This window comes from Rhipicephalus sanguineus, chromosome 5, assembly GCF_013339695.2.
Source record: "Rhipicephalus sanguineus isolate Rsan-2018 chromosome 5, BIME_Rsan_1.4, whole genome shotgun sequence".
NCBI classification, from domain to species: Eukaryota; Metazoa; Arthropoda; class Arachnida; order Ixodida; family Ixodidae; genus Rhipicephalus; species Rhipicephalus sanguineus.
Genome location: NC_051180.1, coordinates 66197876 through 66211717, shown reverse-complemented (window position 1 = coordinate 66211717; position 13842 = coordinate 66197876).

Genomic DNA, 13842 nt, shown 5'->3' with positions numbered 1-13842 from the left:
CCAAGCTATTATGAATTCAGCCTCTGGAAATGCAGTTGTCAGGAGGATTGTTCGACAAAATATCAACGCTCCTGCGAGCAGTTGGTGCGCTCTCAATGAAGCACAAGAGGTAAACAGGTAAACACGACGCGAGATTCAATCTGTGTGAAACTCCCTATTCCTTCCTCCTCCTCCTCTCTATTGATAATTTGGGATCTACTGATACACAGAGCACCTTACGACTCTCAATGTTTTAGGTAGGCATGAAGGTATAGTCTCAAATCTTAATTATGCTGCACCGAGAGAGGTTAATTACATTGAATAGGATGCGAATGTCCCAGTTGGCGTTTCTCGTTACATTTCCTTGAATTCTCTTGACTATTTAAACGTTTATTTTGTAATTAGGTTTTCCTGCATCAAACTCAACTGGAGTACGTGTTTCTGGAAACGAAGATGACGTAACAAATCTTAGCTGATAAATAAATCACTAATGTGAAATAAGATCACATTGGTTGCAGTAAAGATCTCAGAGCATCATAATAACAGCACCATTACGCCGTAGCACCATCACGGCTTTCGTGTTTCCTAATTTTCATTTTCTTTCAGATCAACGCTCTTTTACTTACCTCGACCTACGACAGCGTCGCAATACAGATGTTTTCATGTGTCGACGCGAATACACATTACGCGTATCGCACGTGATTAACGCAACGCCTGTACAACGGCGTTCAGTAAACACCGTGGCCGAATTGCTGCCTGACTGCCCAAACTGGGCATCAAATTTATCATGTTTGTTCTTGCCTAAAACTGTCTAGTCAAACCTCAGAAGCAAATTCTGTAGCGGAGCAACGCTTCCTGCATAACAGGCGGTAGCTCTCCCGCCGTATCCCTCTTCCAGCGGGCGCTTTACGGTGTTCAGTCAAGTGCGCTCGCAGTACGTGACTCTCAGAAAAGAAATATACCATATTTATACCATATATACCATATACCCAAATTCCTGGCTATTGCCTGATTTGAGCGTCATGAGCTGCATAGTTACCTTGGCTGCCGCGGGAGGTCGCGACGTGCCACAGCGCGTGCTCGCGATCGCACTGAAAGTAAGCCGCACGTTCGAAGAAAAAGAAAGAAGTGATGAAGGTCATAACGTGTGCGCGACGTAGCTGCGTTCCCCATCTCTCTCTGCTTAGCATCCAGCGCCCTCGTCGGGACGAGAGAAGAGAAAAAGCAATTACAGCGTGCGACAAATTTCTCTAACTCAGCTCTTACTTGATGAATTGTAAAAATTTTTTGCAGCGGTCGATTATTGAGCAATAAACGCGTTTAATAAAGCCATTCGATGGTTACTTGGAAAAGTGTTGCACGGCCCTTTTAAGAATTGTGTCCGTAGGAGCTGACTTCGAGCCATAGTAAGAAGTATACAGGGTGTTTCAAAAAATGTGTCCGAAATTGCTCAAAAATAAGGCAAATTGAATATTTGTTTGCGGCCTTCATAATTACCTTTTCTGTAGTGGCAGGCATCTTAAGATGGCTAGAAATAGCAGTTACTGCAATAATTCAGGAACAAAATTAATTTACCTTTTATTATGTGGAGACATGCAGTCCGGTCAAATGGGAGAATTGAAGTCCTTCCATCGAAGAACCCGTTGCCACTATGAATTTCAGAAAAGCGCCCGGTAGCAATCATTGCGGAGTAATGAAATTCTGCCATATTCACCGCAGCCGTAACCAAAGGGCCAATCAGCGCAACTATCGACGACTAGATAGACTTCACTGTTCACGAGAACGCTTTAAGTAGTACTTGTTCTTCTACATATGTTAACGTACGATTGCCATGTGTGGTATAACCCCAGGCCTGCTTTCCCACACACGAATCGAAGTCAAGCGTTGGTTAAAACCCTGACTCATTGTGTGGGCGTCTTGGAAGAATGTGACACTTGCGCTCTTCCGCGTTTCGGTTTCGTTTTCGCCGTCGAAACTGGTCAAACTTCCGCCACCGTGCTAAAATTATGAGCTGCCAGTTTTTAGAAATCTCAGAGCAGCAATGGCTTCTTCGAAGGAAGGGCTACAATTATCCCGTGTGACCCTACCCCTGTCGCCAATGATTAAAGTGTTCATTAATATCATTTGCTTAATTATTGCAGTAACTGAGGTCTGTATCCATCCTAAAGTTCCTGCCATTGCAAAAAAAAGTAATTACGAAGGCAGCGAGCAGATATCTTATTTCCCTTATTTTTCATGACTTGTGAATACATTTCTCGAAACACCGTGTATATCACCGAACAGAAGGCCGCGTCTGGCAGTCCAGCCGTCATTATGCGTCTATAGACCTAACTGCTTGAAAGCGGTCGACACTGGCCAGTCGTGACTTCGCCTCGTTTATCAGGCCGGCCGTCGTTTATTTTTTTTTTTTCTAAACCGTGGGCGATGTTGTTACAAAACAAAACAGGCGATGCAGAGTAGGTATACAAAGAAGGGAATACGGTGGGGCGACTAACCACAACGTAATTTTGCCTGCTGTTTTATGCTGATTTACAAGAAAGGCAGAAATATGACTGAAAGTAAACTCTTTATGGAAAAATGATCAACACTTCTTGCGTACCCACTAGCACATAGACGTGGCATTTTTTACCTTTTAACAAATAGCATCGTGCCGTTGATAAATGTTCAGAATGCAAGGAAAAAAGAAAATCACCGACGTTTACGATACTGCCTAATGCGAATTCTGAGAGCAGTTGTTTAGGTGTTTTGATTTTGCGATAAGTTGAGGCGTGACTGCCTCGTTAACCGGGAGGCCGCGGAAGGCCGCGCGTGGGCGCGTTCAACAGCAGCTGCCGCAGACAGGCCCCCGTTCATGGAGCGCTTTATTTCCATATATGGTATCGGTTGGCGCGCTGGCCGCATACCTTACCGATGACGTCATCGGCGACCGCACCACGGTGCGCACTGCTGTAACACTGCGGGTGGCCGGCGCGGAACCTGTCGTCTCACCAATGTCGTTCCCTCCTCCTCGCGCTCTTCTCGCTATCGCTTTCTTTCATCCTCCGCTGCACTCCGCGTTTGCTCTCTTTCGACCTCGTTCGCTCTGTCGGTAACGACAACCACGGCGACGCTGCTCAACGAACGGGTGCCTAAAAGCCGCGCGCTAAGGAAGAATTGCACAATTATTCACTGAATGTCGTAAAGCTTCATCCAAAGCGCGTGAACATTTTCTGGCAAATAGTGGCCGCGCTTTGAACACTGAAAGCCATCTTGAACAACTTCGTAATTGACGTCACTGCGTCGGAGAACTACGTCGGGCTCAAGCGCTTAACTGCAGCTTGATGGGGGGGGGGGGGGGGGGGGAATTGAAGGAGTTACTGAAAGTATGCGTATATTAGAACGGTTCGCCGATGTCCAGCAAACCTACATCGTGACGTTTCTACGTAATAGCAAATTAGCTAGCAATAATGTTGCTTTTAGACGAAATGTTAGAATTACTCATTGGGCAAAATATGAAACTTCTTCTTCTGATCATGAGAACAAACAGAAATACAAGGTCAAGATGAAGACAAATACACGATCATTGACAAAAATTTTGAAACAGCCATGAGCGACCTTAGGTAAATAAGTTTTCTGAATTAACTCGAGCAGATAATAAACGCAGTGCAGCAAGAATGTCTAAGAAGCAATGACGCATAAAATGAACGCCTAAAGGAAAAGGTCAGCTGCGAACAAACGGGAAAAAATATATTTCATAGGTGCAGAGGATGGGCATTGGTAAGAAATGGAGTAAAAGAGTACGGCCCCTATATAGGAATGAAGGAGGCACGGACAGGAGCTAGAACCCATTCAAGGCGTTGTACCTGTCATCTTGTCAGAAGTTCTACGACTACGTTGGGAAAGAACAGAAGCACCGAGATACTTAATTCTCACGTGATGGCTGACAGAAAAATGACATTACGCCGATAATAAATGTCACTCGCGACTCACATTTAGGGACATTTCTTTCCCGGATGCCCTTTTCTGTAGCTTAGTACCGAATACAGCAGAAGAAAGCTTACCCCGTGCATCGGTGCATTTCTACTGTCTTCGCTGGCACAGACTGATGAAGTTTAGCGCCGGCTTCCAGAAGTAACGAAAAGGACTTTTAGCAGGGGGTTAATAAACCCTTCCGAAAGTACATGTTCGCACGTCAACTCTCACTCATGGCACGTCTACGTAGATCACTTAGCCGTGTGTAATTTTCTGTCCATACTCTTTTGAAACGTTTCGTTTTTGCTTAGTCTACATTCTACGTGGTTGATGTCTACGCAGATAAAAGAAGCTTTCTCATAGGCCATACGGCTTTTAGTTGTGGCGTGCTTACTATTAGCTCCCAGGTACAAGTGCAACCGCAATATAAAAGTGAAAGGCTTGCTTGCTTTATTAGTTTGTCAAACTAAGAGTTATTCTCTACAGGCGCATAGTTTATTACCGACACATATGAGAACCGTTACCAGTTGTCTTGTGAAAGCGAAAATTGCTACTTTAATACAGTCAAATATTGTTTTAACGAAGTAACATTGGGATCATAGATTAGGTCGTTGTATCCGACATTCGTTGTAACAGTAGAGATAAATTAGCTTTAAAATGGGCTATCTGGCCCTCGCGGAAGTCTACGATAGCAAAACTTATTCTTTTAGGCTTCCAAAGCTTTCCCGTTCTGTTCATACTTTTTATGTGAGGCAACCAGCCAAGTGCGCTGTTTTTTTTTTCTGTGTTGGCCAAATGTTCTACAACTAGTTAACCGTATTTTTAAGGACATATTTCATGTCACAACCACATTAAAAATGGTCTTAATAAATGCCCAACAATATTTATTTTGTTTTTACACTAGCGTTTGAGATTTGAACCTCGCGCGAACCAAACATTTTTTTTTTCAGCCGATATCGCGGCGTCTCTCGGGTTTTATGTTTCCTAATAAGAATAAATGTCGCCGAAATGAAGTCTGACCACCCAAAACTGGTACCTAGATAGCTGTAACAGATAATTCGCTATATTGATGTTAGTTACAACGAGGTCCAACTCTAACAGGATTGAAAACCTGCATTTTGCCCCGTGATTGCAACAAGCTGCTCGCTAGGGCTCTCCGTGAGGGAGTATCGACCGTTACTGATCTAACCACCGACCTATAGAAATATTTACACTGAAATAAGCTACCGCATGGCGCGTGAATAGTAACTACAATAGCCGTCCGTCTTTTAATAACCTCGTTTATCCATTGTCAGTGTGGAGTTGTCACGCGAGCAGTATTTGTGCGGCGATATTAATTTATTTTACTTCATAGAAAGCCTGTGTGTGCATATTCGAACACTTGTATGCATACGAACGTGTGCATATCGTGACACTACATTTGAGTTGGTTATTGAATCACTGTAGAGAAAGCGTGAGTCGCCAAGCGACTCGTCTATACTGCCACGAATACGGTGTGTGAAGAGGACTTATAATCAGCTTGTACTTTTCTTTAAGCAATAAGATGTGCCCATATTTCAAGGTAAAAGACAAGTATTTTTTTTCTTGCTGTGGCGTGAAATACTTCTAAGGTGGGCAATGATGTTCTTCTCCAAACATAAAGAACAGAGGCACGGGTTGAATAACAAGCGGTAACGTGAGAGCTTCCTCTAGAATTCTGAGCAACAAGAGGAGAGTGCACGCCTCGTGTTGGGGGAAACATGACCGAGTTTTCAGTAATGAGCGAGTTGAGTAGATAGAGGCAGTGGTGGCTCCCCACCCCCGCTCCCTCCTAGGACGGCGTTCGCTGGGCAACCAGCAATTTTTCTTCATGGCGGAAGTGCTCACGGCGAAAGGGCCATTTCGGGAGGTACGAACAGCCTAGAGGAGTGGGCGAGGTTTGGGAAGTCGTTTAGCGGGAAGCTATAGAAGCGTTTGGAGGGGAGATGGCAGAGGGTACGAGTAGGAGGAACGGTAATATATGTAGACTATGCTCGCAATATCTAACCACAAGATAGGCATGGAAACAACAAAGGCACCAGCCGAGAATTGACAATGAAAGCCGTTGCGCTGCATTCAGAGGAGAGGTGCCGAGCTTATGAAGCGTAAGGAAGAAGCTGCAGCTATCGCGCCAAGGCTCACCTAGCCCGTATGATTAGGACTCGGTTTGGGCTATCCCAGCGTGTGTTAATGACGGCGTGGATTATTCAAATGTGCGCAAATTATAGTCTTTTGATCTGAAACTTTCTTTGCGGCTTGCGGGAGCTGTTCTGTTTATGACATGTCGGCTTTTATTCTGGCATTGCTCCTCTGTCCGCGAATGCGCTGAAATGGCTAGCCACCTTACCAACGAAAATGTTATTGACTGGAATATATCACTTGCACAGTACGGTAGAGGATGTCGTTTATGTTTACCTTCTCAATATTGAGTTTTTCAGAGATGTGTTGTAGGGATTCTGCATTGGTAGTAATCTGTGTAGTCGTCGGAGAATTTTACGACATTCTGCGTAAGCGGATTAATACAATGAATGCCAAGTCATGAAAACAGCAGTCCTGTCATTGGATAGTTCAGTGGATAGTGGCAGCAGCCGCAATCATCCAGACAGCTTGATATTTAGTGAACAGATTGCTAACTGCAGCTAGTTCGAGAGAAAGTCACGTTAAAGCTCTGTAATTATGCAAAACAGGTACGGCAGAATAGCAATGATTCCCCATATGTTCGGTTACCAAGAAGTGTTCAGCTGTGTGCTAGCATCTTTTTTAAACTTTGCATTCACATTGTTATAGCCGGCAAGGAAGCACGACAGTTAGAGCTTCAGCCTCTCGCGAAACAAAGAAAAATCTTTACCTTCTGAGATACGTAGTCCCTCATTGCTCACACTACAAACTGTGTGCAGTCTTTTTAGAAATAGTGTTAGTTCATTGCCGTAGATTAGTAACCCTCTGAGACAACTCGAATATTTATCAGGAACGCGCGTCTAAATCTGTCCAAACCGCAGTCGCGGCGGTTTGCTCCTGCCGAGCAGAAGTATCGCGTCATCATTATAGTACGTTGGTGAAGCAATTGTAGAGATTAGATTAGACATTATACCAGACATACCCTCAAGGATATTCTAAGGGAAATGCTTCCACGTCAATAAGTGCATTTCGCTGCACTTAAATGCATTTTGCAACAAGAATGGCGAATTTTAAAAGCGACACGGTACAGACGGCACGCAACATGCGAATAATGAACCTTTCAACTTGTAACCTAGATGTGTATTGATCAGTTAGAGCTGTAAAGTTTTAAAAGTAGCTACATAATTCTTATTTATGACCTAATAGAGAAATAGTCCATTCATGCATTTGGTGCCTATGATGCTATAGGAAACTAATGTGGGAAATCGAGTACTGACTTGTTATCCATCCTTTGTTTCTACATTTCATGGGCAGACAGCTTAGAGTCACAGTTACGTTTACCTAATGCATTGACAAAAGTGTAGTCCGCCATCCTTGCTTAACTTTATCGTGATTATAGCAGATTCATTGCTGACACTACTGTTCTTGCAATATAGTAATTAACTTTTGTCTTCTAGTGGTCCAGCCGACCTAGGAACCGAACCAGAGTCCTCACAAAGAGGTGATTCATTTCGTCCTTGCTATCTCCAAAGCATATTCAAAGTTCGTATCCTTGCCGGTGCAAAGCTGCTGGCCTCCATGTGGGTTCGTGGACATTCAAAGTTCGTATCCTTGCCGGTGCAAAGCTGCTGACCTCCATGTGGGTTCGTGGACATGTTTTCTAGCAACGGTGGCGCTGTTGTTTGGCTTTGCCAAACATTCACGAATTGTCGGCCCGCTTTTAAGACCCACTGGATGTAAAAGCTAGACATAGGGTGCTGGTCCTGTTGTTTGTTCAGTCAAAATAGAGCCCAGAGACGACCATTCTGCTAATACACTGCTGTTTGGTCCTTTAGTTAGTCGATATCAAATGCTCGAAGTTTGTGACAGCTTCCCATCGCCCCCCCCCCCTTGTTGCTGCTAGTCACTTCTAGTTCCGAGGTTCGTCTCCTCGTGCTGTTATCTCACCCCTGTGGTGAATGCAGCGGAGAGCCACGGCATTATGTGTACTGAACCATGGCCTCCGAGATTAGCCGGCGGCGCGCCGCCGGCTAATCTCATAATAATAATAATAATATCTGGGGTCTAACGTCCCAAAACCACGATATGATTATGAGAGACGCCGTAGTGGAGGGCTCCGGAAATTTCGACCACCTGGGGTTCTTTAACGTGCACCTAAATCTAAGTACACGGGCCTCAAACATTTTCGCCTCCATCGAAAATGCAGCCGCCGCGGCCGGGATTCGATCCCGTGACCTTCGGGTCAGCAGCCGAGTGCCATAACCACTAGACCACCGTGGCGGGGCCGGCTAATCTCGGAGGCCATGACTGAACTGCGTGCATTGTGGGCTTATATACAGGGGCAACCACTGTCTTGTTGACACAGGCCCTGTAATATAATTCCACCGCTTTTGTTCACCATTATTCTAAAACGCACTTACGCAAATATTCGTAATTGTATGGACCATTTGGGACAGAAAAAAGATATTTTAAACTTTCAGAGGAGTTCTGCTGAAGTCTTTGGCCGTCACGTCTTGTGCTGCCGACAGGCAACGCTATGAAAAAAGTGTATCCTGCGCAATTCATTGCGATAAAGAGATGGAAGAAGTCTCAAGCTAGGCCAAGTATGTCCACCAACCATGGCTTCGCGCATTACGATAATGGTCGTGACTGCTCAGGTCACTGAACGAAAATGCGTTCGGCGGAAGAATATTTAGATTTGTCAAGCACATACTTAGAAGCGCACACAGTTATATCTCGAAGGAGTGGTGGAATCGCTATATTGCTACCCGGTGGAAAGTTACATGTACCTTTCAAAAAGCATGTCGTCCTCTCTGCACACTTCCGCATATTCCTGATGCGACACTGTTATTTCTCAAAGTAGAAGCCACGCAAGCATGAATATTCAATATGCATGTCGAGTTTGCTCTGCAGCATCCTTGTTGTGGACTCTCGAGGCGGATTATGCGGCTTCTCCCCCAGGCGCAAGCGTCAGCAAACGGTTCTCTCGCTATGTAGTCTGGCGATAATCGCTCACAGCAATGTCGATATTCTACTCGACCATTTGAATCTTCTCTCTCCATCATGGCACCGCTCTGCACATGTGCGACTCGGGCATATTGGCGCGCATCCACTCCTCCATTGGATTGTGGGGTGACAGTGAGGATTTGCTGGAAGACCACAAAAATATCAGCCCAAGGAACGATATTGCGTTGGAACGAGCACACGGGTATTCCACTGAATAACATATATATGTCATTACTTTTATAATGTGTCCTTTTATGCAAATGCAAGTCAGCATGATCAAGAAGAAGGAGCAAAACAAAAGGACATGTTGTCACGCAGTCCGTTGTCACAAACCAGTAGGAATAAAAGTAACTTCCTTTTCCAGTGATGCAAGGACGAAATGCTGACAAATCACAACAAATGCTAACAAATAAACGGCACAAATCAGGGTACACGGGCGTAGACCCGCACGTAAGGAAGCCCAACGAAGGAAACTGGCACATTACCGTCAACTTGTCTTTTACAGTTGTACTTCCGGACAAGCTTATATCTATAGGAGAGAGAGCCTCACAATCGGTGAGGCTGAGCCTGCTGGTGACACAGTCGAACAAAACTTTAACTTAAATATCTGGGTCCAAATGTATCTCTAAAATAATGCGAGGAGACTGACATAGCCCTACTGAAGCAGCAATAAACATTCGTGTTGTCCGAGTCTCAGTGCCGAATTCTTGGTAAGCCTATTGTAACTTCCTTGTAAAGATAACAGGTGTCAATAGATTCATGCATAACGCTAGTGCTTGCAGAGGAGATTGCTTGGTAAAGCAGTACGTAAGAAAATGCATTCGACATTTATGAAAACAGGAGACAGGGTGCCCGATAATTTTTTTTTCATCGTAAGTATCGCGCACTCGGTTTTTGATTAGCTTTGCTAGCCTAATTCTCTCTCAGTGCTGCTTTCTTTACGCAAGCGCAATACACAGCCGCTGCCGCTTATTTTACGCTTGAGCCGTCGAAGCCCCTCTGCCAGGCATAGTGTAGGCAGAAGTGAAGAATCGCTCGTCCTTCTTATTGGTCAACCTTACTAACTAGAACCGGTATTTCGCTATTTCTGAGCCGTATGAACATTTGCATGCTGCCTCAGAGCTCTGTTTTTGTCGAAACGCTAGACATATCTCAGCATGTGAATGTCTTGCAAAGGACCTGAGCATAAAAAAGCACAGCAACTTACCGGTGAAGCACTAGCACTGACATGGATCAGGTGATTCGCCGAATCACTATTTCAGGAATTACTCCATTATTCACAAGGAGCTAATGTGCAGAAGTATCGCAAGGCAAAAGATGTCGCGCGGTCGCATTAATGCAGACGCCCGTGATGAAGGCGACGGTCGACGTATCCTCCCGATATATGACTTCATTCGTTTGCTTAGCTTTGAAGCTATAGTATCTGTAAGATAACGTATAGCTCGTCGTGGCATCACATTTTTTCAGACACATTCCTAATTCGGAGGGGTAGCGCACAGGCAGGGGGGCTACTACGTGAAAATAGCACGCCTACCTAGCAAGTGACCCGTGCGAAATTTGTTTACACAACCTTAATAAGTACACATATCGATGTACAGCACGCGAAGAAATCAATCAGCAGTGCTTTCTAAGATTTCTTATGAGACACGTTTCCTTAGTACACGAAATTATCTTCATCATATGTTAATAATAATATCTCGGGTTTAACGTCCCAAAACCAAGATATGATTATGAGAGACGCCGTAGTGGAGGGCTCCGGAAATTTCGGCCACCTGGGGTTCTTTAACGTGCACCTAAATCTAAGTACACGGGCCTCAAACATTTTCGCCTCCATCGAAAAGGCAGCCGCCGCGGCCAGGATTCGATCCCGCGACCTTCGGGTCAGCAGTCGAGCGCCATAACCACTAGACCACCGTGGCGGGGCTTCATCATATGTTACTTAACCATTTATAGGTTCATATAATCACTTATTGCAATCGCTTTTTCTAGGTTGCAGTGAAACCGGGGGCCACAGATATTACGCACTGGTTTGATGACGAGTCTCACCAATTTACCAAGTTTAATCACACAAACGCTGAAATCAGCTTAATTTTGAAATATCCGGAATTGTCTCAGCCTATACCCATGCGATTGGCCCACATTGTACAGAAAGACATGCGACATGTTGTGCTCTGTGCTAGTACGCAAATGACAGTTTACTTTAGTGATCGTTCTCCGCTCTTCGTAATGTTTGTGGAAAGTCACTAGATCCCGACATGGAAATATCTCGGCAACTTACGATATGTGCAAACGAAGCATTTACGAGCATACCAATGTGTATTGGCTTCACTGAACAACTAGACAAACCACTCGGACGTCCCAAAGGAAGGGCCACAAAAAATAAACAAACCAACAAAGATCTCCATAATGAAAGCATTTGAACAGATGTCCTCATGGTTTTAATTTTTTTTTCCTATAGTGGAAACGGTAGTAAACATTTTACTGCATGGCACCATTATACGACGAAGCGTAACGCGTGTTGGAGCACTGTGGCGGTACATCACTGCGGCAACAAAACCTCGCAAAAGAATTGCGTCATATGGACAATAATTGATTGCTTTATGACTTTGGCACCGTTATGTTACTCACCAGGGAAAACCTAAAAGCGACGAGGACAATGAAAGAAAGGATCATACAGCAGGAGCGGGTCTGTGACATCATAAACTTGTGCTATCCCTGTAGAGCCTACTAATCAGCGTAAGTAAGTCATGCATGACATGCCGTGGTGCCACTGAGATAGTGGAGGCTGCTTTTATAGCTCGAAGCGTTAAGGATTGCCATCCTGCATATCCTCGCGCTCTGAACAGCACACAAAACGCCGCTGTATGACGCAACTCGCCGTTTTACGACCCGCCTGTGCCGTCAAGCTGGCTCGGGGAGCCGCTGTACGTTCGCCGCCCGATGCAAAACAACTAGTACATGAATAGACGCCTGCCATACAATTCGTTGCTTTACTTCAGTAAAGTTTATTTGTTACGCTTTTGTCGTTCTGCTCTCTGTCGTTTCTATACAACGTTACGCTGGACGAGCGTCGCGGTTCCTAACCAACTAACCAAGCAAACTACCTCAATACGGGTTTCATGGCCTCGGGCATGGCGCCGCACATCAGCGTAAAGCGACGATAGCATGCATGGAATCTCTAGCGCAGCTGGGCGTGGCGTTTATCGGCATCAGACCGAGCAGTTAACCTTTCGCGGTGACCGAGTTTTAGCTCCTGCTGAAAGGGGTATATCGCGCCTACTAGTTAAACCAGATTACTGACGTTACAATTTGTGACCGCTGCAGCGTTCTCATTTGTCAAGATTCCGTTGAGCTGGCTATAGGCGCCTGTGCAACCTTGTGCTGCTGAATTTGGGGTCGTGATTTCAGTTCCAGCGGTGGCGGGCTCATGTTACTGTGCACAGAATTAGGTGAACGTTACATAATCTGGTCAAATTAGTCTAATGTCCTCTATTTCGGTTCTTCTTATTGTCGAATAGCGAGTTTTTCACCTGAACCAGTAAAATTTGTATGAAATTTATTGACACCGACTACTTATATCGGCTGCTTCTCGTAATATATTCTGCCGCGTGTCTTCGTCATCTTTCCTTCCAGAAGCTCTGTTTGAAGGCAGAAATAAAACGGGAATACAGTTAGGAAATGTCGGATGAAACGAAGCTTCAAAGCACAAAATGCGGACACCCATCACTTTTCTCTCTTATGACACATCTCCGAAAAGCGCCCCACTCGATTACAGCACTGGCTCTCTTGCGGGATTCGAAATAGGAAGCGGATACAAGTCTAGCTCATTTCAAAGCCAGCGAGTAGCCAAACAATAAAGCTACAGCCCAGCAATACACAGCAAGATCACCTGCCCATGTTCCATTTCACAAAAGGCATCAACACTGATGCCTGTGGCACCGCGGTACCACAATCGTCGCTCCCCGATCCTCGCCCTTCTGAAGAAGATTGTCGACGTTTCGGTGAGGGAGGATGTGATCTCATTGAGGATTACGGCATCGCGCACTGTTGTAGTGGCGGCGATAGGTTATCGCAACCGACGAAAAAAACCGTGCCTCAAGTGTATGCATTACTTTTTCGCTTTGTAGTTTCCCATTCCTCCATTGTGTCATTGCACAATAGCTCTCGGAAGCGCCGTGATATCTGCTAATAATTTGTTTTTCAGGAGTTCTCGGATGCTCTCTGCTGTTATTAGCCACTTGAGTGACACGATCGGTGCCTCATAATGGATAACAGTTCTAATGGAGAGGACGATCGATGAAGAGACTGCATGCAAGACAGACGTACCGCGAAATCGCCTCAGTGGTTCTTTTGTGCCTCTTATCCTGTCTTTCGAGAGACGTTTCATTTCCGTTTCGGCGTCAGTCCGAGCACAATCGATTTGAACAGCCCTAACTCTTCATTTTTGTCATTCGGGCACGTTTTCCATAATGTCTACTTTTCCCTCTATTACTATTCACCCAGCCTTTCATCGTCATTATATTCATGTTCTCTAAACAAACTATGAGATATTGTCTCTGATCTCGCTATCGCTTCAATTCTTTTATGTGCACAACTTGACTTCATAGTTTCATAAGGAGCGATGTGGTTGAGTGTGAAGCAGTGTGACGTGCCAGTAAGAATTTTAGACGATATCATCGTGTATATTGCAGTGCATATCCTATCAAAATGTTTAATCATATGCACACAAAGCTTAGTACGAAGTATCTGGGAAGACAAAGCTTAGTACGA